The 23,618-nt window shown below is 44.0% G+C and overlaps 1 pseudogene; it reads right to left on the bottom strand.

Moving 5' to 3' along the window:
* Positions 1-12,242: 12,242 nt before the first annotated feature.
* Positions 12,243-12,421, bottom strand: LOC116983409 (annotated as a pseudogene).
* Positions 12,422-23,618: the final 11,197 nt, after the last annotated feature.

Genomic DNA, 23,618 nt, shown 5'->3' with positions numbered 1-23,618 from the left:
CCAGGTAATGCAGGCCAGCCCTCGGCCCGGCCCCCAAACAACAGCGAACCCGCCTCCCCTGGAGAAATAGCCACCGCGCCTCCCCGCCCCGAAAACACTGACCCCAGCCCCTGGAAGGAGATAGACGGGGGTTTCTTCAGTAAGTGCCTACTTTGGGGTCCCGCTACATTGATTCCTTTCAGACAGAAAATCCGTAATTCTATACAATTTCTTCTTTTTCTATATTGTTAATAAACATAATCCTGATAAATAAAGATTAAATCCTAAATGAATAGCCAAAGTCAAGTTTATTCGTCACATACACATACCAGATGTGCAGTGAAATGAAAAGTGCCAATGCTCGCGGATTGTACAACAAAACTACAAAACAGAATGGAACAGAAACACATATTCACATGTTGCATATTTGTGGGAGGGAAAAAAAAGAAAAAAACCCAGCTATTTTAAAGTGATATATTTAATAAAGTGATATATTTCAATATCTACACGAAGTACTGGAGTAATTCAGCGGGACAGGCTGCGTCTCTGGAGAGAAGGAATGTCCCTCGGGGGACACTGATCCCAACTCCCAGGAAAAATAAATCCCTGACCTTATCCCCTGGAGTGACACTGACCCATCCCCTAAAGAGATATTAATCCCACCTCCCGGGAGAAACACTGACTCCTATCCCGAGAGAACCACTGGACCCGCAACCTGGGGAGACAGCGAACCCCGCTCCGGGTAAAAAACTGACCTCATCTCCAGGAGTGATACCGACACCGCCTCCAAGAATATTCACTGGAATTTTGAAGGAAGAGAGGGGATCTTATAGAAACATATAAAATTCTTAAGGGAGTGGACAGGCTATGTGCAGGAAAAATGTCCCCGATGCTGGGGGAATCCAGAACCAGGGGTCACAGTTTAAGAATAAGGGGTAGGCCATTTAGAACTGAATTTAGAAGACAAATATTTTCACCCAGTGAGTTGTGAATCTGTGGAATTCTCTGCCACCGAAGGCAGTGGAAGCCAATTCACTGTATGTTTTCAAGAGAGAGTTGGGTATAGCTCTTGGGGCTAACAGAATCAAGGAATATGGGGAGAAAGCAGGAATGGGATACTGATTCTGGATGATCAGCCATGACCATATTGAATAAGGGTGCTGGCTCGAAGGGCCGAATGGCCTACCCCTGCACCTATTGTCTATGTGTCTAATATCTACTGACCCTGTACCCTGGAGAGACACTGTCGCCAACCCTATCTCCTGGAGAGACCTGGCCCCGTCCCTGAAAAGGAAAAAATTGAAGCCAAAATAAACTCAGGAACTCAGCGTATTTGTGGAGGGGAAGGGTTCGCAAAACGCTTCTAGTCCCGAGACAAATGGAACTGCGGATGCTGAAATCTAGAACAAAATTTAAAAGGCTGTAGGAACTCCGGCAGAATCTGTCGAGGGACTGGACAGACGACGTTTCGAGTTGGGACCCTTCTACGGACTAAAGAAGGACATCTTCGGTCTTCAGGATAAACTGATTTCGCCCCCGGCAAAACTAACCAAGCACCCCCAGGAGAAAATAGCCCACTCCTGAAGAAACACTGACCCCATCTCGGTAGCCGCGAACCCTGCCACCCCCAGCCTCAGCTCCACATATTACATCGAATATCGAATTCATCGAATATGTTCATGCAACCCATCAGAATGCAGAGGACATGCAATGGATGGTAGGTGCTGACCTGTGCACCCGATGTGGAGCTAATTGATTACTGAAGAAGCGTCTCGACCTGAAACGCCCACCTATTCCTTCTCTCCAGAGATGCTGCATGTCCTGCTGTAGTTACTGCAGCTTTTGTGCCGATATCTTAGGTGGGCGAGTGTGTTGGAGTGTTGTTTCATCAACGAAGCCTGGATAACCCTTCAGCCAAGTTGCAGTGATCAGTGGACAATTAGGTTGGTGCAGTCGATGGCAAGGCTGTGTGGGGGTGGGGGGGAGGACCACAGCCAGGGTCCCTCTGCTGCGGGACATTGATGTGAAGGGTCCACTGGGGACATCACCACAGGTGGCCACATGAGCGGCAAAGGTGGAATAACTCAATCACCTTGAAGGTCGCACGGGAGCTGCAGCCAGACCAGCGAGTGAGTGGATTGGCTGAGACATCATAATTAGTGTGTGGATAGTTGACTTGATTAGATTAAATGAAGTTCAGGTCTGGGGGAGCGGCCTTGGTGAGGGGAAGTGTGAGTCTTTGGCTCAAGAGTCTTCAGCGAGGAGGCTGAGCCAAAGAGACTACACTTGAATTGGTTTTATGTTTAATTTAATTTAAATATTTAAACTTGTGGTTTCCATTGAATCAAACGCACAATTAAACTGCTGTTTCCTTGCTGATTAGACAAATCTTTATGTCTGTAGACATAAAAAGCTGGAGTAACTCAGCGGGACAGGCAGCATCTCTGGAGAGAAGGAATGGGTGATGTTTCGGTTCGAGACCTGTCCCGCTGAGTTACTCCAGCTTGTTGTGCCTCTCTCCTGGTTAAACCAGCATCTGCAGTTCCTTTCTATACACTATGTCTGAGGATATGCTTGCGTGGTTGTTTCAGGTAGCTAGTGTCCATTAGCTACATTCAGTTTTTTTTAAAAGGACACTCAGAATCTCAGAATGAGTTGACAAAAATTGGTGGAGTTATAGATAGTAGGCTCGCTTTTCAGATGTTGCAGCTGTATGTAGATCGGTGGGCAGTGGAATAGCTGACGCAATGTGTAGGAAGGAACTGCAGATGCTGGTTTAATCCGAAAATAGCAGATGCTGAGAACGGCAGATGCTATTTAATCTGGACAAGTGTGTGAAGTGTTGCATTTTGGAAGGTAAATGGAGAATATTTAGCACATGGCATGACCTTTAGGGGTCCTGAGGTGCAAGTCTCCAGCTCCATGAAAGTGGCAGATCAAGTAGACACAGTGGAAAAACAGGTGATGGCATGTTTGCCTCGCTGCACGTAACAGTAATAAACTAAATTGAACTAGTAAGGGCGGAGGGTAAAGAGCAGGCATTGCATCACTTGCAGTTGCACTAGCAGTTGCTCCTCTCATCCACAACACTCTCCTGGCCTCAGTTTCCCTTTTCACCCCGAAACAATCTCTCAATCTCCAATTCCAGTCAACGCACCTTCCCACATGCAGCAAACTCCCAGCCTCCGACATCAGCAACCCTTCTGGGAATGAGGGGATTTCATTGAAACATATAAGATTGTTAAGGGCTTGGACACATGTTCCCGATGTTGGGGGAGTCCAGAACGAGGGGCCACAGTTTAAGAATAAGGAGTAAGCCATTTAGAACGGAGATGAGGAAACACTTTTTCTCACAGAGGGTGGTGAGTCTGTGGAATTCTCTGCCTCAGAGGGCGGTGGAGGGAGGTTCTCTGGATGCCTACAAGAAAGAGCTAGATAGGGCTCTTAAAAATAGCGGAGTCAGGGGATATGGGGAGAAGCCAGGAACGGGTTACTGATTGGGGATGATCAGCCATGATAACATTGAATGGCGGTGCTGGCTCGAAGGGCCAAATGGCCTACTCCTGCACCTATTGTCTATTGTCTATTCCCCTTGCCAATCAGCCGCACAAGGTCCCAGTATAATTCCTACCTCGTGCTAAATTGGCTGCAGAGAACTCCAGTGACACATCATTAAAAGCCTTATTTAAAAAATATTTAGGAAATTGTATGATTACATTTTTTTTCAAACCTTTTGGTATTTGCAAATGTTTAGAGATACAGTGCAGAAACAGGCCGCATCGGCCCATTGGCCCATCGAGTCTGCACTGACCAGCGGCGATCACCCCATACACTAGCAATATCTTACACACTAGGGACAGAGTACAATTTTAGCCAAAGGCAATTAACCTACAAACCTACAGGTCTTTGGAGTGTGGGAGGAAACTGGAGCACCTGGAGAAAATCCAGGCTGTCACAGGGAGAACAAGCACGGAAATCGCTCTCAAAACATGTGGGACACAATTTCTTGGCGGCCGCACGCGCATGTGCACACACGCGAGGCTTCGGCCATGGGCCCTGTGGACGGCATTGGGAGCTGACCTGGTTGCTGACCGACTCCGAACTCCAGCAACAGCAGCTTCGTCCGCCCTGAATCGTGGGGCTTCAATCGGCCTGTTCGTGGGGGCTTCAACATCAGGAGCCTCGAACGCCTCGACGCAGCAATTTGACCGCGGGGCGGTGGAAGATCCCGCGGCCGGCCATGCCAGGCGATGAAAGGCCCCGCGAACTGGCCGATTCAACCTCCGCTCTGATCTTTGCTCCACGGATGTCTCCTTCCTCTAATCACCGCGCTCTATTCTCAGTCCCAACCCCTACTTCCACCTCCGACAGACACCTCCATCCTCCAATCATCGCGCTGAATCATCATGTCCCCCCACCCCAATGCCTGCTAACCGACTTCTCTCTCATACAATCAGCGCCCTCGATCATCAATCCCACCCCTACTGTCTCGCGGAAAGCGGAGATTTTTAATAATTTCTTTTTACTGAGTTTTAAAATACGGATTACAAATCATGGGGGGGGGGATCCCCCCACCCCCCGCCTCTCAAAACATGGGAGGGACGTATTCGCCCCATTGTCCCCCCCTGGGATTTCCGCCTTCTGAATGTACAAACTCCATACGGACAGTACCCATAGTCCGGACCAAACACGGTCTCTGGCGCTGTAAAGGCCTGTCCCGCTTGGGCGTCATTTGCGCGTCATTTACGCGACATCCTAAATATTGGTTGGCACATCGTGATACGAACATAATAATAATAATAATAATAATAAATTTTATTTGTGGGCGCCTTTCAAAAGTCTCAAGGACACCTTACAGAATTTAACAAGAGCAAAAAACATATAATCGGAGTAAAATAAATAATAAAGACATCACCAATACACAAATTAAAGACAGAATTCGATCCAAAGACAAAAAAAATCAAAAACACAATGTGAAGAGAGAGCAGCAGCAGCTAAACCGCGCCAGCGTCCACTCTCCCTTCCGACAGCCATCTTGGACACAAACTAAAATAATCACTTACACACAAAAATCATCCCCCCACAATGGTTACCACTGTGGGGGAAGGCACAATGTCCAGTCCCCATCCCCAGTTCTCCCAAAGTCAGGCCTATTGAGGCCTCCGCTATTGCCTCTACGGAGGCCCGATGTTCCTGGCCGTTCTCGCCGGGTGCTGTTGCCCCGGCGTCGGGAGAGTCCTCTAAGCGGCTGGGCCTCCTGGAACGGCCGCTTCCTTACCGGAGACCGCGGCTTCCGAAGCCGACAAGGCCGGGCCGGTTTGGAGCTCCCAGGCTCCCGATGTTGAAGTCGGCGCTGCCCGCTCCGCAGACCCGCAGCCCGGAGGTGTTGAACTCGGCGGTCACAGCTCACTGGAGCTCCAGCGTGTCGATCCAGCGCGGCGACCCAGGCAAGGCATCGCCCGCTCCGCTCCGCGATAGCGCTCCAGCACTGTGCCGCCACCGAAGCCGAGGTGCTGGTCGGTCCCCGCCAGGAAACGGCGCTCCACGCCCGCTGGTAGGCCACGAGGACGGGTCGACGGGGCAGCCCGGAGAAAAAGCTGCCTCACCGACCAGGTAGGGACCTAGAAATATAGTTACCTCCTTCCCCCCACATTAAAATATAGTTACCTCCTTCCCCCCACAAACAAAACACAGGACTCACTAGAACTACAAAAAAAAGTGAATTAAACGGACGGCTGCTGGTTAGCAGCTGTTCCCCAAGATGGCTCCTCCTCCTCGAGGAACATGGCGTGTGGTGAAGCGTGGTGGCGTATGCAGTGACGCGCGGTAACGCGCGGCTGCCCTAGGATTTTGCAGTGCTCAAAATCCTCGCACGCCACCAGCGTGACTTTTCCCTTGCGCACGCTGACGTTCTGATGGCGTACGCTGAAGTACTGACGGCGTACATGTAGCGCGTGGTGATGCATGGTTACGCACAGTGATGCACGAACATTGCCCATGCTAATTTATTATGCGTCACCATGCGTCAACGTCCGTAACCATGCGGCACCCGTACGCGTCATTTGAGTGCCGCACCACGTGACCACGGGTATAAAGCGAGCCTAGTTTTGAAAACCTTTCACCATAGTATAGTTGATCTTCACTTGGAAAATCCTTGCCACGGAGATCGGACTAAGTATGAACAACATCGCAATTGGCTCCCAAAAGAAGCAGGGCCATCAAGAGCACTTGGCGCGCGACTGTCGTACTGCTGGACGATTTTCGCGTGACTGTCGAGTGTCAGTCACTACGGGCCTGTCGTGTAAATGATGAGCAAGTGACGCCCAAGTGAGACAGACTCTGTAAGGCAGCAACTACCGCTGTGCCACCGTGCTGCCCTAATGATGAAGCTGGGCCTCCAGAATAACAAAGTAGATATAAGTAAGTAAGTAAGTAAGTAAGTAAGTTTATTGGCCAAGTATTCACATACAAGGAATTTGCCTTGGTGCTCCGCCCACAAGTGACAACATGACAGATATTAACAGTTACGAATGACTCAGAAAACACTAAACATTAATAATAATAAAACATTAATGATAAAACACCATTGATCAAGCATGTGAACCAACAAAATACCAGATCAAAGGGAGGCTGCAGATTTTTGGCTGTTGAGTACAGCAACTACTCGTGGATAAAAACTGTTTTTATGTCTGGCTGTGGCAGCTTTGACAATCCGGAGTCACCTTCCAAAGGGAAGTGATTCAAAGAGTTTGTGGCCAGGGTGTGAGGTCTCAGAGATGATCTTGCCCGCTCGTTTCCTGGCGAGATGGAACATGGCGATATGGAGATAGATGTAATATCTTCGTGTTGGGAGGGATAAAACCATTCACTTAGTTGTATGTATTTTTCATCCTGGGCTGTTTCATCCAGTGTTCAGTTTTAAAGGCTTCATTTGTCAAAGTGAATGAGTTATTAATGGTTGGACGTTTGGCTGCTTTGCGGGTTAGGCAGGAAATCATGGATGCACACTACATAACAGTTCCCATCATTGAACTCCAATGCGGCTCCTCATGCATTTCATTTTAATTCTTTATCTCAACTGAGAGATAAAGAACAGCTGCTGGGATGATGAGGCACTAGATCGTTGCTGGTACCACATCACCTCCCGAAGATGATGTGGGAATAAAGGAAATATGAAGAAGTATTATTTTTCTTAAGTGCAACATCCTTCAATATCAATCTTGGAAGACAGGATTTTCTCTGCTACAGCACTTCAAAATTAATTGCGGCACAGAACTTAAAAGCAGAATGACAGGTTTCCTTTCATTGCAGAAGCATCATGAATGATCTGCAGGGATTAGCCTATGAGGAACTCATTGGAAATACTGTATCAAGCTTGACTAAAACTTGAGTGACACATGTTACTGAACCAGCCAATCTCGTGACTTCTCAGAGCAAAAGTTATAATTCATACAAAAGTGTTGTCGTGCTATTCATGAGTTCACACCACAGGTTGTGTCAGCTCACTGGATTATCATATCCACCATAAACTGATGTTCATAGTGAATTGCTTCAAAATGACATGGATGGACCAGTTTCTAAAGCTTAATATGGGGCCATGAACACTAGGGTTTAATCCTATTAGTGTAAGCCCTTCAGTTATAATAGCATGTAAACAACCATATGGCCAAGGACAAAACATGGGGCAAATGTATCGAGCTTTTACCCACTGCAGTTATGTGCGAACCCTGCCTTTCAGCACTTCACAAAAGTTTGATGAGTGAAAGTTGTAAATTGCATGATGTTGAAAGTGAGAGCAGGCTACTTACATCACATATAGGTTTGTTTGCATCACTTGATCCAGGAAAGGCAAGGTCTATGGAGCTGCAAAGCAGTACATTTTAAATCAGAGTCTATTAAAATCCACTTCCATTCACACTGATTTGTGTCATCGTAAAATCATAGTCCCACTAGACGTAATATACTCTCACGGATATCAAATTGGGAAACTATATGCACATGTTTTTATAATATAAAATGAAACAATATATAGTGATAAAGTTGAGGTTTAACACTGTGGAATGAAATGCTAGATGTATCAAAATAGCATGGCTTAAATATAAAAGATCAGACAGGTTTGAATATGGGGATCTGATTTTACGTTAAGGGACAGTAGATTTAGACAAGATGCAACAAAGAATGTGTTTACACTCATACTGGCCAGTATGAATGTAAACACATTCATCCATTTCATTCATTCCTGGAGCCCATCAGAGGTACCAAAGTGTTTTGAAACTATGTTCTCTGTGGTGGCGAATGAAAATACAGTGGCCAAATTACATGTTACAAGCACCCATAAAAACCAAACTGGCAAAGGACCAGGTGATCTTATTGTCTTGTTTTATTAACTGATAGATATTAGAAAGGTGACACTAAGAAGAGCTTGTTGGCACTGAGAAGAGCTTGTTTAACAATATTGTGTATTGGAACAGGCTACTGTTAATGGTAGTACAGTTGGAAGAGCATTGTACATCTGCAATGCTTAGACCTGGCAGTCCAGATCCTCATTATTTGTCCTCAAATAATGGGAAAGGTAAACTGTAGATACAAGGAACTGCAGATGCTCCTTTACAACAAAAAAAGACACAAAGTGCTGGAGTAACTCAGTGGGTCAGGTTTATCTCTGGAGAACATGGATCGGCAACGTTTCAGGTTGCGATCTCTCTTCAGACTGGAAGAGGAAGGAGAGAGTTGGAAGAGAGGTGGGGGTGAGACAAAATCTGGCAAATTATACGTGGATACAGGTGGGCATTTTGTTTTTGATTGGTAGATGGTTGGACAAAGGCCAGAGATGTATAAACAAATAGTGTGAGGTAAGGAGATAAAGATAGAAAAAGTACATGTGAGGGCCGAGGATAGAATATAGCTGGATGGGGATTGAGGGGGGGGGGGGGGGGACCGATGGGTGTGCATCTAGGTAGAGAGCGGAGGAAAAAAGGGTGGGGGGGGGTGGAGTTTTTAGATTCATTACCTAAAATTGGAGAATTCAATATCCATAACTTTGGGTTGTAAGCTACCCAAGCAGAAAATGTGCAACAACACCTCATATTCCATTTGGGTGTGCGGGATGGCACCCCAATTCTGCTTGGGTAACTTTCAAACCAACAGTATGGACATTGAATTCTTCAATTTTATGTAAGTAGCCTATCCCCAGCCCCCCATTTCCTCCCCCATACCCCTCCCTCCCCTCTCCCCTCCTTGCCCCCCCCCCACCTGATTGTACACCCATCTCTCCCATTCCCAACAGAGTTGTGCCCCGTCAGGTCAAAATCATCCATTTATTTGTCCATTTCTATAGCTGATTTATATCCTACTATATATTGACAACTTTCCTCACTGTTTGCAGCTCCACCAACTTTCATCTGGAAACATACTATTCGACATGTCCAAGTTATTTATATATGTCTATGTGTTTGTGTGTGCGTGTGTGTGCGTGTGTATGTGCATGTGTATGTGTGTATGTGTATATGGGTGTATGTGTGTATATATATATAAAACAAAAGTCACATATATTCATATATGTTTATATATCACAAACAATGGACGTTCCAGCAAATATCCCGAGGTTGATCAAATGCCTTACTAAAATCTATGTAAACAACATCCTCTGCTTTACTCTCATTTATCACCTTCATCATCTCAAAACACTCAATCAAGCTCATAAGACATGACCGCCCAAAAACAAACCCATACTGACTGTTCCTAGGTAGATGATGAGAGCAGTGGAGTTGACATTATCCACATAGACTTCAGCAAGGCCTTTGACATGGTATCGCATGGGAGACTGGTCTCAAAAGTCAGATCATATGGGATCGAAGGCGAGCTAGCCGATTGGATGCAAAATTGGCTTGAAGACAGAATATATGTGGTGGTGGTGGTGGGGAGTTGGTTTACAGACACAGACTGTAAAGAGTAGTGTCAGTGGGGATCAATGGTTTGTCCACTTTTGTTCATTATTTACATTAAGGATTTGGATGGGAATATGGGAAGCATGCCGAGTAAGTTTGTGGATGACACTAAAATAGTAAGATTAAACGCGAACTTACCAGTTTGAAGTTTGATCTGTATTTTATGAGGAGTTACGATGAGGGATTATGTGAAGAACCCGCTCAGCACGCATGCGCGACATACTTCAAAGCAGCGGTGTGGAATCACAGACAGACACAGTTATTGAAATAAACATAGTAAAGAAAAGGAGAGCTTAGTTATCAGTTGGACCCATATTATTGAGGGTGGGAGCGGAGGCCACGTAATCCCTCATCGTAACTCCTCATAAAATACAGATCAAACTTCAAACTGGTAAATTCTCGTTTAATCTTATTATTTTACTTCGGAGTCACGTGAGTGACTACGTGAAGATTTTAAAGCTCTGTGATTTCTAACCATGTAACAGTTCATACTTCACTCGCTGCCGAAGTCTTTCGAGGGAGGAAGTATGTTATCGTAATCAACCATGAATCTGTTTGTAAAAACAATAATGGTGTTATTAACAACAACAAGACCAAATGCTCCCCCGGGCTTAAATTATATATTTTTTGCAGATTCTTTTTCTGCAACCGATACAGGTTCTGTCAGTGGTTTGTTATAAAAGTATGGAACGTATACTCCCTAGACCACCCCGCTGTAGCCAGGATGTGGTCCATTGGCACGTCCATCCTCTTAGTCACTGATGTGGATGCTGTCCTGGTGGTGTAAGATTTATACACGTTAATATGTACTCCAGCAACACCCAGTACCTGCTTGAGCCACTTAAGATAGTTTGGCTCGTCACCCGACCATAACGTTTCTTGTGGCTGACACACAAGGCTTTTTCTCTCCCTCGAGGATTACTTATTGTGTCGATGTAGTTCAATAAGTGAGTCATGACACATAACCGTGGTTCAGGTATGCCCGGAATTCCATAACTAGACCTGATGTTCCTGGTCTGCTCTGTTTGCCCAGTCCCTAATGGTAATGTAACGTGGTGTAGTGGACCATATTGTCCAATTGTAGTGGATGGAGGAAAACTGGTCTCTTTGTGCTGAGACAAGGCCATCAGCATGTCCCTTCAGGGTGGGCTTTTCCAGGGTGAGGGACCTGGCTGGTGACCATCCCCTAAGGTACGTCAGGTCCATACTGACATCCCAGATTTGGGTGTACCTGGGTCTGGGGGATTAACCTCTCCTAAATTTGATCACCCTATGGCCTGTCATCCTGGTGCCCAAGTTAAGTAGGCTGACGAGCACTTCTGGCTGAATCCTTCATTGTGGTGAAGACCTGCCAGAACTCCAGTACAGGTTTGTTGTAGTTGAATATGTAGTTCCTGTATTTGAATGGCATCTTCCCACTTCTTGATGTTCGCCAAGTATGTTCCCTAGTGGATATGTGATGGGATGCTATCCTTGTGTTGATAGCACTATTGACAATCCAGGCCCAGCAGAGGTCTTCCCAATTCTGCAATCCAGGCCCAGTGATGGTCTTTTCAAATCTGCAATCCAGTAGTTTAATTTATCGTGGCATGTGCGTAGTACCCGACTGATGAGGCCGTAGTACCTGATGAGGTAGGAAAAAAGGGGAAAAACATAGATTAGATTCCCCCCTCACGCTTCCTAATTCAGTGGGAATGAATTCATTGCACCTGCCTCAAATTTGATTTCTTGCGAGAATTCAATTGAATACAGTGAAATCGATATCGGGCGTTCCATATTGCTTTGTAATTCCAGCAATACTTGGGTTTAATATGTCTGTTTACAGTATTTAGCTCACCTAGTAGGTAAGTTTGCTGATGGTCGTATATTTTTGACGACCTGTAGTTTCCAATTGTTAAATAAATGTCACATGATATCGATTTATTCTGCCCGAGTGGTTTGTGTATGTCACTACTGTGATGTTGTTAATTATAAACAAACATGCAAAATGGTGCACTGCAGGATAATATGCTTTGCCAATAGAGCGCACTCAAAATTTCCAAACTAGGTTTTACGCCTAGTGTCTATAGTGATGACGACTCCAGATTAGTCCATATGCCACCATGTTTTGGGTGTGGGTAGTTTAAACATTAGCACCTAGCCTTAATGGAAGGTTCAAGTTAAGTAGCTGGAACAGCTGCTACTAACTCCCAATACTCTTGCCACTGTTGAATGGTAGGTAGATACCATTAATTGTTACAGGTTGTGTCATACTGACTCTCCTATGCCAAGTTAAAGATAAGTGGGTAGAGTGTTGAATACCAGATAGTCAACAGTAGAGGATTTATATTTCAAGGTACTGCAATACTGGTTGATGCGTGGAGTGGACGGAGCAAGCCCCTCCCCATCTCCCTGTTCCAAATCAATTGATATATGGTCCCTTGATAAGGGACGAGTCAAAATAGAACTAACAACAACAGATACTCCGCTTGATCTTAGTCAAGGATGAGAGCGATAGTTTCAATCGTAGATCTATCTGGATTGCATGACAAGCTCGGCTAAAAGAATAATAGCTAAAGCTGTGATAGCTATACCCATGGATTAGTCGTTAATATCATTGGAACATGCCATGACGATAGTTCCTTAATATAGCCAGGGCTGGTTAGAATATCTGGAACCAGTTTGGCTGTAATAGCCATAGTCGATAATTAATACTGCCAAGTTATCTCCAAGTTTTTTGAATGGGTACTGAATAGTATGCATCTTTTAAGTTGATGTCTACCATTAAGTATGCTTGGAATGAAAGGTTGGCAGTTTCAATATTCCAAGCGTGCCTGGCGAGATACTCAAGTGGCAAGTCAATGACGGTGCGACATATACCATGTTGGGATTTTTAGAGCCAAAGGTTCATACTGGGTTTATCATGACCCCTTGATATCAATGATGGCGACATTACCATCTTGGTTAGTTGGTACCAAAGGTTCATATAGGCTTCTATATGACCCTTGTATAATTATTACCCCCAGTTGCTAGTCCCTCATGTTCTTATTAGTGGGAGGGTAGACCCCTAGGGTGCATGCTGTACTGGTATTGTATGGTCCCTGGGAAGGGACATATCAGATATAAACTGATAAGGCAGTTACTACTAATCTTAGCCAAAAGGCCGAGGAGGATGGGATCTAATTTAATTTTATCCTTGAATGCTTTGTTAGTACAAACCCTTCATCTTTTGTGTGATGGCAGGAACCATACTTATCTTATTTCACTGTTGTTCCGTGGTGTGTTCATCTCTTCGGTTTCCGGTTCCTTGTCCGTAGGGATGGTGTTGTTGGGGGTGGCACATTTTTCCAGGGGGCCCGCTCTGGACCCTGGCCTGAAAAAACAGGGCTTACTGGGGGTTGGCATGCGGGCCACGAGCTTACACCAGTACTATTAGGTGGACGCCTACTGGTGGATGCGTAGAGGCACTGCTGCTGGTTTTGTGTGGTGCTCATTCCAGACCCTGCCCTCTAGATGCCGAATTTTGGATACTTCTCCAGTTTTTTAGGCTTGGTTTGATAACTTAGCCAGCTAGCAGGATCTGTGGTTGAGAGGTCGGCATTCTCACAGTCCTGTAATTTTTTAAGTTGAGGGCAGGTTTTATAACTTCCTAAGAAGTTGCGGAGCACTGCAAGCAGCAGGGTCAGGTGTTTTGCCATACTACCCTGTCCCTCTGAAATGAGCATGCGAAATGATAACCGACGTCAGGGATATCAAACGCATTTTAAGATATTTGGGTTTTAAAGCTATGCTCAATGTACCCCCCAATAACGGTGGGCACTTTGAGTAAATGCAATTTAGGGGAGGCGTGATGAATCCAACACCTCATGACTACCTGTCTTGGAGAGGTTTTTTGAAAAGAACAGGTAGTAAGCTGGCCATCAGTTGAGACTGAAAAGCCATCTTGCTAGTGGTGGAGCCACATAGCGGCCACACCCAGCAGCTCTTCCTGATCCTGTACCTCAAGCATACTCCCGATAAACTTCAGCCAGTGACCCCTCTTCTTGACCAGTCCAGTCTGGTCCCCATCAATCCCACGACAACGGAGATGGCCAATGCTGTTAGGCACTGGAGTGGGAGTGTTAGCTCCCTTGGCGGACTTGCCCCTGCTCCTGAGGCAAGTCTCGCTGGAGTTTTTAGCTCCATGACCTTCCTCTGGCTTGGAGAAACAGACACTCTTGTTTCTTGTTTGAAGTGCTGATTCCATCTTCCGTGTCTGTCTCCAGCCTGAGGTTGGTCCTGACCTTGCTGTTAGAGGCTGTCTGCCGTTTTCGGGCGGCATTTCAGCGGTTCTCGGGAGTCTGCAGGGGTGCCGGCCGGTTTTGAATTTCCCTCCAGTCCGCTGCTGTTGGTCAGACAGCTGTTTAGCGGACTGGGCATCAGCGCAGTACCCGTGTCTGTGGACCGCAGCGTGTGCGGTCCCGTTGCCGCCTCTCCCCCCTCCACTGTCGGCTCCTTCCCTGGAGTCGAACGGGGGCCGCTTCCCTCTGCTGCTTTGCTCCCCCTGGAGCAAAAACAAACGCAAAGTCGCTAGTTTAAACTGAAGGTAAGTACTTACCTAACGGTCCTTTCCTTCAGGCTTATAGCGGGAGCGCCTGACTCCCGCTGCGTCGCTGTTGCCTGCGTGAACGCAATGTCGCGCATGCGTGCTGAGCGGGCTCTTCACGTAGTCACTCACGTGACTCCGAAATAAAATTGGTGGTTATAGCAGAGAGTGAGGAACGTTATCTAATATTACAAGGAAATCTTGATCAAATGGGCCAATGGGCTGTGGAATGGCAGATGGAAGTTAATTCAGATAAATGTGAGGTGTTTCATTTTGGTAAGACAAACCAAGGCTGGACTTACGCAGTAAATGAGACTTGTAGTAAAGAGAGACTGAGGGGTGCAGGTACACATTTTCAAGAAAGTGACAACACAGGTAGGAGGGTGGTGAAGAAAGCATTTGGTATGTTTGCCTTTCATGGTCAATGTATTGAGCACAGGAGCTTGAATGTCATGTTACACCTCTACAAGATGTTTGTAAGATGACATTTGACATACTGTGCACTTTTTCGGTTGCCTTGCATTGGATGGAAGGATGTTATTAAACTGGAAAGGGCTCAAGATATGTTTATGGGGATATTACTGGGTCAGGGAGGTTTGAGTTATGAGCGGGATAGATTGAATCTTTGCCCCCTGCAACAAAGGAACAAAGGAACATAGAGGTGACTTTATTGAGGTTTATAAAACCATGAGGAGCATGGAAAAGTTAAAAAGCCATAGCCATTTCCCAAGGGTAGGGGAGTCTAAAACTACAGGGCATAGATTTAAGATGAGAAGGGAACATTTTAAAAGGGACACCAGGGGCAATGTGTTCCACACAGAGGATGCTGTGCTTGTGAAATGAGCTGCCAATGGAAATGTTAATAATAATAATAATAATAATAATAATAATAATAATAATAATAATAATAATAATAATAATAATAATAATAATAATAATAGTAATAATAATATATTTGATTGTCATTGCACATAAGTGCAACGAGATTTGGGTATGCAGTTTCCATCCGATGTCATACCTTAAATAACTAATACAATTTAGATTTAGATACCCCGAGAACATGGTTTGTAAAAAGAACAGTAAAACAGTCAAACAGACTAAAGTGCAGATGTGCCTGTGCAACGTGACCATCCGAGGGAGACAGTCCGTGGGGGTGGGGGGCACTCAGCAGGGCCAGTTCAGAGCAGCTATAGCTCTGGGAATGAAGCTGTTCCTGAGTCTGGAGGTGCGGGCGTAGAAGGCCTTGTAACATCTGCCGGAAGGAAGTAGTTCATTACAAGGGTGTGAGGTGTCTTGATGGATGCTGACGTGGGTACAATTCAGAGGTTATGGAAGATACTTGGACAAATACATGCATAGAAAAGGTTTGATGGAATATGTGCCAAGCACAAACAAGTGGGATTAGTTTAGTTGGGCAATTTAGTAAATTTGGATAAGTTGGTCTGAAGACCCAGTGTCTGTGCTGTATAGCCAGGGCTGCCAACTCTCACCCAATGTTGGCAGCCCTGTATAGCTCTGTGACTCTTTGATATTAAATAGCTCCTCTAACTGTATGATCAATCTGGTCTTGGTCTCAACTCAGCTACCCAGTCCTTATACCATCTAGACTCGGTTTTAATCCCATCTATCTCAACCTGAATATATTTAATGATGTATTTAGATACGCAGGTCTTTAAGAAAAAATATTCCGCAGCTCCCCATTTTACCATATCGCTATCTTGTTCTGATCTTATCAGTGTGGTTACTGGCTAGCTACACAAAGTCTCCCTGCAGGGAGGTTGACAGCTTGATTCCAATGAATCAATAAATCACCAAACACTTTTTTTAAACAAAAGCTAAGCAATAAATTAGATTTTACAGAAACTGCAGTAAGTGAACCGTGAAATAAGATGATTTATGTGCTTGTGCATTCTGGGTGAATGTGCGGAAACAGGTGAAAAAATAAGCCCTTTTGGTCATTGTCACTGATTTTGAAGTCTGTTCATATTACACTGTAAATATGCCAAGAAGGAACTGAAACTCTGCTGAGAGCATTAGAGCTGGTGTTTATTCCCTGCTGAGCACTTCTCAAAGGTTATGTCTTCCAACGTTATGGTTGTGTGAGTTTACTTAAGATCAATGTGGCTCATTGTGGGACTGTGATTGCAGGACCCCCATGAAATCACGAAACAGGACGACAAATAGTACAAGGATACGACAACAAACACACACACACATTGTTTAAACTTATATCCTTAATATAAGAACATTCCCCAAACAGATGTGGCCAAATCTTAGTGGCATTCAAAAACAATCTGAAAAAACTAAAAATCTGTGGATTTACTACTTTGAAACATAACATCAGGTCAGGAGTGAGTCATTCACCCTTCCATAATGGTCCACTATTCAATGTGATCACGGCTGATTTTCTATGTCATTTTCATATCCCTGCATTCTTCCGATATTCATTGACACCTTTCTCATCTGGAAATCTACCTCTCACCTTCTTAAATATATTCAGCAGCTTGGCTTATCTCTCAATAGGCTTATCTCTCAATAGGCCCGACTATGGGTGGACAAGAGGATGGGGACTGGACTTTGTGCCTTCCCCCACAGTGGGAATCACTGTGGGGGGATGTTTTGGTGTTGAATTTCTTTATGAATACTGTGTTGTATTTTTATTAGTGTGCTGCAAGGGCATCAGAATTTCCCCTGAATAAGGGGATTAATAAAGTCTATCTATCTATCTATCTATCTATCTATCTTATGTGGTAGGAAATTATGTATGTTCACTGCCCTGCTTGAGTTCCAGTCCATTACAATGGTGTCATCTGCAAACTTGTAAGTTAAGTTAGAACAGAATTTAGCCGCACATTCGTACGTGCACAGGCAGTGTAGCAAGACAAAGAATGCATCCTTAAGGGGCATCGGTTTTGAGAAATATCATGGAGTGTGTTTAGTTGCCTGTCATTGCAGGTTGTGGTCTGTGGGTCAGAATATTTGGTGGCAGAGGGGAGGTGCTAATTTCTGGTCTAGGCATTTGGAGATAAGTTTGGAGGTGATGGGGCGTTGAAAACAGAGCTTTAGTCAATAAATAAGAATCTGACATATGTATCCTTATTATCTAGTTGTTCCAGAGAAGTAGAGGGCCAGTGAGATGGCATCTGCCATGGCCCTGTTGTGATGGTGGGCAAACTGCAATGAATCAAGGCTGACAGGAAGGCTGGAGTTAAGGGGCTGTCCCACTGTACGAGCAAATTCAAGAGTTCTCCCGAGTTTCCCCTGATTCGAACTCGGAGAATTACGGTAATAGCCGCTCGTAAGTACTCGGGGCTCTCGTGGACATTTTTCAACATGTTGAAAAATCTTCACGATTCTTCACAAGCTTACCGCGTTTCCCAAGTACCTGCCGTTAAAGTTACGAGCCGCTAAGTGACGTCCCGAGCTCCGATGTACCCTCTATGTACATTCTACGTGCTTACCACGATTTTGATTTTTTTTTAAAACTCGGTAGAGCACTTGAATTACCTCGTACAGTGGGACAGCCCCTTTAAGGTGCACTCCTGACCAGCCTCTCGGAGCATTAATAATAGGCCCTTTACTAGACCCCCAAAGTACCCATGGCCAAGTGGCCAATTCTGTTGGAGCCACTGGATGGGAGTCATTTAGGAACACTATCTTGCTTTCCTTACCTTGTACTGGGATGATAGTGGTCTTCTTAAAGCAGATGGGGACATCAAAATGGAGTAGTGAGAGGTTAAAGATGTCTGTGAATACTCCTATCGCTGGTCCACGCAGATCCTAAGGACAAGGTCAGGTACTCCATCATGGTCAGTTGCTTTCTGCAATTCACTCTCAGGGAGGCCACTCGTACATTGTTAACACCAACCATGAGGGGGTTGCTGGACGTCCTTCCATTGACCTTCAGTTCAAAGTGAGCACAGACTGCACTGAGTTTGTTGCGAATGGACATGAAACTGCTCAATTTCACCTTGTAACTCACTATTGTAGATCACAATCTACAGGTCTTCAGGTGTTTATTTTGGAACTCATGTTTGGTTCGGAGCTCCCTTTTGGCATCCCTGAAGACCTTGTGAAGGTCATAAATAGATTTTTTGTACCACTCAGGATGGGCTGACTTGAACACTGCAGATTTGGACCTCACAGTTCATCCAGTTTCCAGTTGGGGAACACGGTAAAGATAATTGCACACACATTTGGTTTAATTCAAAGCCTTTCATTCAAAATCTCCTCACAGGTTACTTCTCTAGGAATTTATATAATCATTGAGGCAGCCAAGGCAACTGGTAGTCGAATGATACAATCCTTCTAGAAGTAACATCATTAAAGCAACAATTATTGTTCACAATTGATATTAAATTCTTTTTTTTTTAAAGAAAATGGGACGTTGAAATCGAATGAATAATTTTACAGATACTAATTCAGTTTGCCCCTTCAGCCTTTTCTGAAGTATTTAACATGTTTTAAATATTGATCCTGGAATAACACCAAATGTATTAATCAATGTAAAGTCAATTAAAATAAAATAAATTAACATTTTAATTAGCAATGCCTAATTTGTGGAATCTCAGTTTATCCCACTTTACATTTTGTTGTTGACATATTTACAGTATTTGTTTATTTTTTGTAGTTATTCCAACATAGTTCTGTTTGAACACTTAGTGTGTATTGCATCAAGTTTCTGGCTGGGAAGAGTTTCTGAGCTCACCGTGGTGAAGAAGCTGAATAAACTGGTAGGGCTCAAATGATCCAAGGATCAATTTTGAAATATCCTTTGGTGGTGGTACTGACTGCTTATCCATTCACAGACCTTCAGGCATGCAGGTCTTCAGAAAGTTAATCCTACAATCTGAATTTCAGTATTGTAAAATAAAGAAAGGCACAGGTAAAAACACATCTGATTTAGTGAAGTTCAGTTTAGAGATACAGTGCAGAAACAGTCCCCTTGGCCCACCGAGTCCACATCGATCAGTGGTCCTTGTACACTAGTACTATCCTACACACTAGGGACAATTTATAATTTTACCAAAGCCAATTAACCTACAAACCTGCACTTCTTTGGAATGTAGGAGAAAATACAAACTCCATATAGACAGCACCCGTAGTCAAGATCGAACCCGGGTCTCTAGCGCTGTAGGGCAGCAACTTTACTGCTGTGCCACCGTGGATAAATAAATTGATAATTATACCAATAACAAATCAAATGTTATTTCTTTGCATTGTTAAATAGAAGATAAATAATTAAATTATAATCGGTTCCAGAATAGGATTAGTAAACCCCTGATCCCAATTTTATCAATTAACATTTCTTTGTTTTATATTCCACCATTTAGAGTAAACTGGTAGATAGTAAACTGCATCGACATATGCAAAACAGGACACAAAGTGCTGGAGTAACTCAGTGAGCCAGGCAGCACTTTGTGTTTGTTTTTGTAAACCAGCACCTGCAGTTTCTTGTGTCTAAATCTACATAGGCAAATTTAGTATGATGTTGTACTTGCAATTCAGCCCTTGGTTTATCTTTTTTATCCAATGCTTGGTGGCCTAAGGGGAATTTGAGTGTCCTCAAATGTACATTGATTCAGCAAAGATTGAAGCATGTTCTGTTTAGAATGCAGAAGAAACCAAAACTTTATAGTTAATGGAAAATGTAGTTAATGTAATTTTTTTAATGTTTATGTTTATATTTTCAACTTCTTGGAAATTTTACAATTGATAACTTGTACTTTTGTCATGAAGTCACAAAGAAGCAATTCCCCATTGCCATTTGATAAAGCAAGAATGTTCAGTGCTTGTTTACATCTGATTAAAAATAAATAAACTTGTGGTTCTGAGAATCGAATGTAATCCATCAGATCCATCTCATTTGCTGAGCTAAACTTCCTAATAGATAAATTCAAGCACATTTTGCCACACATTATCTGACGTGCAGAAATCTGAATGCATCAGAGATGAACCTGCCAACACTCTGGACAGGAGAATCGTGGCTGTTCCACTTTGCAAGACTGCTACCTGAATTGTAACTTCCCCTCATGCTTCAGGCAGCAATTGAGATAAACATCTCATACTCATGCATATTTTGTGCGAGAGGTGTATATTTAAAATTGAAACCCTAGCACATTGTTTGGAAATTGGACTGCTTATCAACTGCTTTCTAGCAGAGAATTAGCTAAACATTCCACTTTTCCTACAGAATTAACAGTAAATGCCTGACACAAACTAGGTGTTAACGCTTATATTGTAGGTTTTGTCGATTTATTTAGCAGCTGATTGCTTGATTACTTTTATATTCTTGTATTTCTCTTTCTTACAGTGAGAAAGGGGAATATGAGTATTTTTCTTTTGTAGTTTTGGAAGCATTAAGGGAGAAAGACGGGAATGGATTGATAGAGTTTCATTTACACAAGAAGGGCATTGGTCACGTACGCCATTAACCCCACAGCCTGTGTAAACTATTAAGCACAATGGCCAAAGGTGATTGCTTTTGTCCACTTCAGCAGAGATGAACTGTTAGGGCAGTGCCTCATTCAACATTCTGACAACAAAGATATCTTACCTTTACCATAGCCTTGACATTTTAGTTCACAGATTCATTTCCAAGGGGACCTCTTACTCCAATTATATGAATGTGCATTTTTGGTTGACTGGCCCCTATAATTTGTCCTTCGCGTGCGAGGAATAGATTCAAAAGTGGGTTAACTTAAAACTTGTGTAAATGGGTCTGCATGGACACAGTGAGCTGAAGTCCCTGTTTCCAACCTGCATCTTTCAATCGATCAATCAATTGCCATTTAGCACTTTTTTTAATCAATTAGCTTTTAAAGAGTTTAAGAAGGAACTGCAGATGCTGGAAAATCGAAGGTACACAAAAATGCTGGAGAAACTCAGCGGGTGCAGCAGCATCTATGGAGCGAAGGAAATAGGCAACTTTTGGGCCGAAACCCTTCTTCAGACTTTTAAAGAGTGTTTGTTGTAAATTGCATCTCTGATATCTGTCCTCGTGGAATATGAGCACCCATGCTTAGCAGTCCTTAATGAGGGTTCTCCACAAATTTTGCACAGACAAATGAGTAATACTCAAATGGCTGAAAATCATCATCTAATAGCATTCATTTTTGAGCCATTGACGTGATTATTAAGTCGTTTTGAGGTGCTATGTCATGATAGTCTCATTAATGCCAGTAATCTTGTTTTATTCCAAGGCTGTGTCAGCAATATATTATGTGTGGTTATCATGTCTTGTCAGGATGTTTTTATTTCCTCCTTTGGGAAGCAAACAAATAAACATAGATCTCATGCCACGGCACCTTGATTTCTTCGTCACTAAACAAGAAGGTTTTGTTTCTATGTTATGTCATCAAATGTTTGGAGATTCCTTTTCCTTTCTAACAAGTTTGGGCTATTCTTGGCAATATGTCAGCCCATTAAACATATCCTCTGCAATATTTTTTTTTGCCTCCAGTAAGCTTTATCTTGTTAACTTGTAAATCCATCAACCCATGACAAGGGATACATATCCATGATTTACTAACTATAGCAACCTGGTTGAGCAAATATGCTTGAGCTGAAAGGAAAGGAAATAAGTTGACTGATAACGCAAGATGATAGAAGTCAAGTCTGGTTCAATGGATAGATCAGTTGGCGGACCATTAATTTCATCATTACAAAAATAACGTTTTAAAAAATAAAGTAAAATAAACATATACAAGCATTAATTACTGAAATAAGTCACTAACATATTTATTGTAAATTTATTTTTGACACAAATGTTTAAAAATGTTCCAAATACAAAGGATAAAGAATTATTTACAAATTATTTTAAAAACAATTAAATGTGCACTCTGTGACAAGCCCTTTATAAATGGCACCTACAGCATAAGCAAAAAGCATCAACTAACATTTTTATTTCAATAGTTTTCATTGCGACAAGGATTTCACAAGCAAGCATGAATGTTTATTTGAACTGACGCACCACCATTACAATTATACAAATTACATATAGGGGGCGCTGCTCTGGCAGCAGCCATGTCAGCAGCGCGTTAGTTTTTTCAACTTTTTTTATTTTTTTAGTATGTTTTAAAGTATGTGTTTGATGTTCCTCGGTGTGTCTTGTGTGGGGGGTGGTGTGGGGGGGTAAGGGGGAAACCGCTTCGGTCGCCTCCTCCATAGAGAGGCGACTTTTTCCAGGTCGCCTCCCCCGTGGCCTAACATCAAGGATCGGCGCGGCCTTTCCCGGAGACGCGCCCGGGGCTTCAGCGGCGGGCGCAGCGTGGACTCCCGGCGTGGAGCGGGTGAGCCCTCGCTGGGGCTCGCTGGAGGGGAGCGCTCCGTTTCGCTGGCCCGGGGCATCCGGCAGCCTGAAGTCGCGGTCTGCAGAGCTCCAGCTGGTGCAGCGTCTACAGTGGGGGACCCGGGGGGGGGAGAAGAAGCCATCACTGCCGGCCCGTGGCCAACTTCTACCGCGGGCCCGGCGTGGACTTAACATCACCCCTGGAGGGGAGCTTCGACCGCCGGCCCTGCAGTCTACGGTGCTTCTGGCTGCGGCGGGGACTTTAAATCTCGACCGCCGGCCTGCGGCCTACACCAACTTAAAGCCGCGGTCTCCGGTGAGGAAGAGCCGATCCTGGACTGACTCTGGACTCTGGTCCTGTCCACGGGGGGGAAATGGAGGAGGACTGGCCAAATTTTGTGCCTTCCACCACAGAGATGAATGCTGTGGTGGATGTTTGTGTTACATTTTTATTGTGGTTGTGTGTTCTTTATTATTGTACCGCTGCAGACAACCCAAATTCCACCGACCCTGGTTGTGTGGCAAATAAATTCTATCTATCTATCTATCTATCTATCTATCTATCTATCTATCTATCTATCTATCTATCTATCTATCTATCTATCTATCTATCTATCTATCTATCTATAGGTAGAGAATTATAGTATATAAAAAATGTAAAAATCATTCAAACTCTGGCCCTATTGATCAACGGCTTTCTAATTTTGAAGTCTTCCTTACCAAAAATCTCAATAAAGTTGTGATATATTAGACAATAGAGAATAGGTGCAGGAGTAGGCCATTCGGCCCTTTGAGCCAGCACCACCATTCATTGTGATTATGGCTGATCATCCACAAT

This window comes from Amblyraja radiata, chromosome 1, assembly GCF_010909765.2.
Source record: "Amblyraja radiata isolate CabotCenter1 chromosome 1, sAmbRad1.1.pri, whole genome shotgun sequence".
NCBI classification, from domain to species: domain Eukaryota; kingdom Metazoa; phylum Chordata; class Chondrichthyes; order Rajiformes; family Rajidae; genus Amblyraja; species Amblyraja radiata.
The sequence above is the reverse complement of the archived record's forward strand: the minus strand, read 5'-3'. Positions and strand labels throughout refer to the sequence as shown.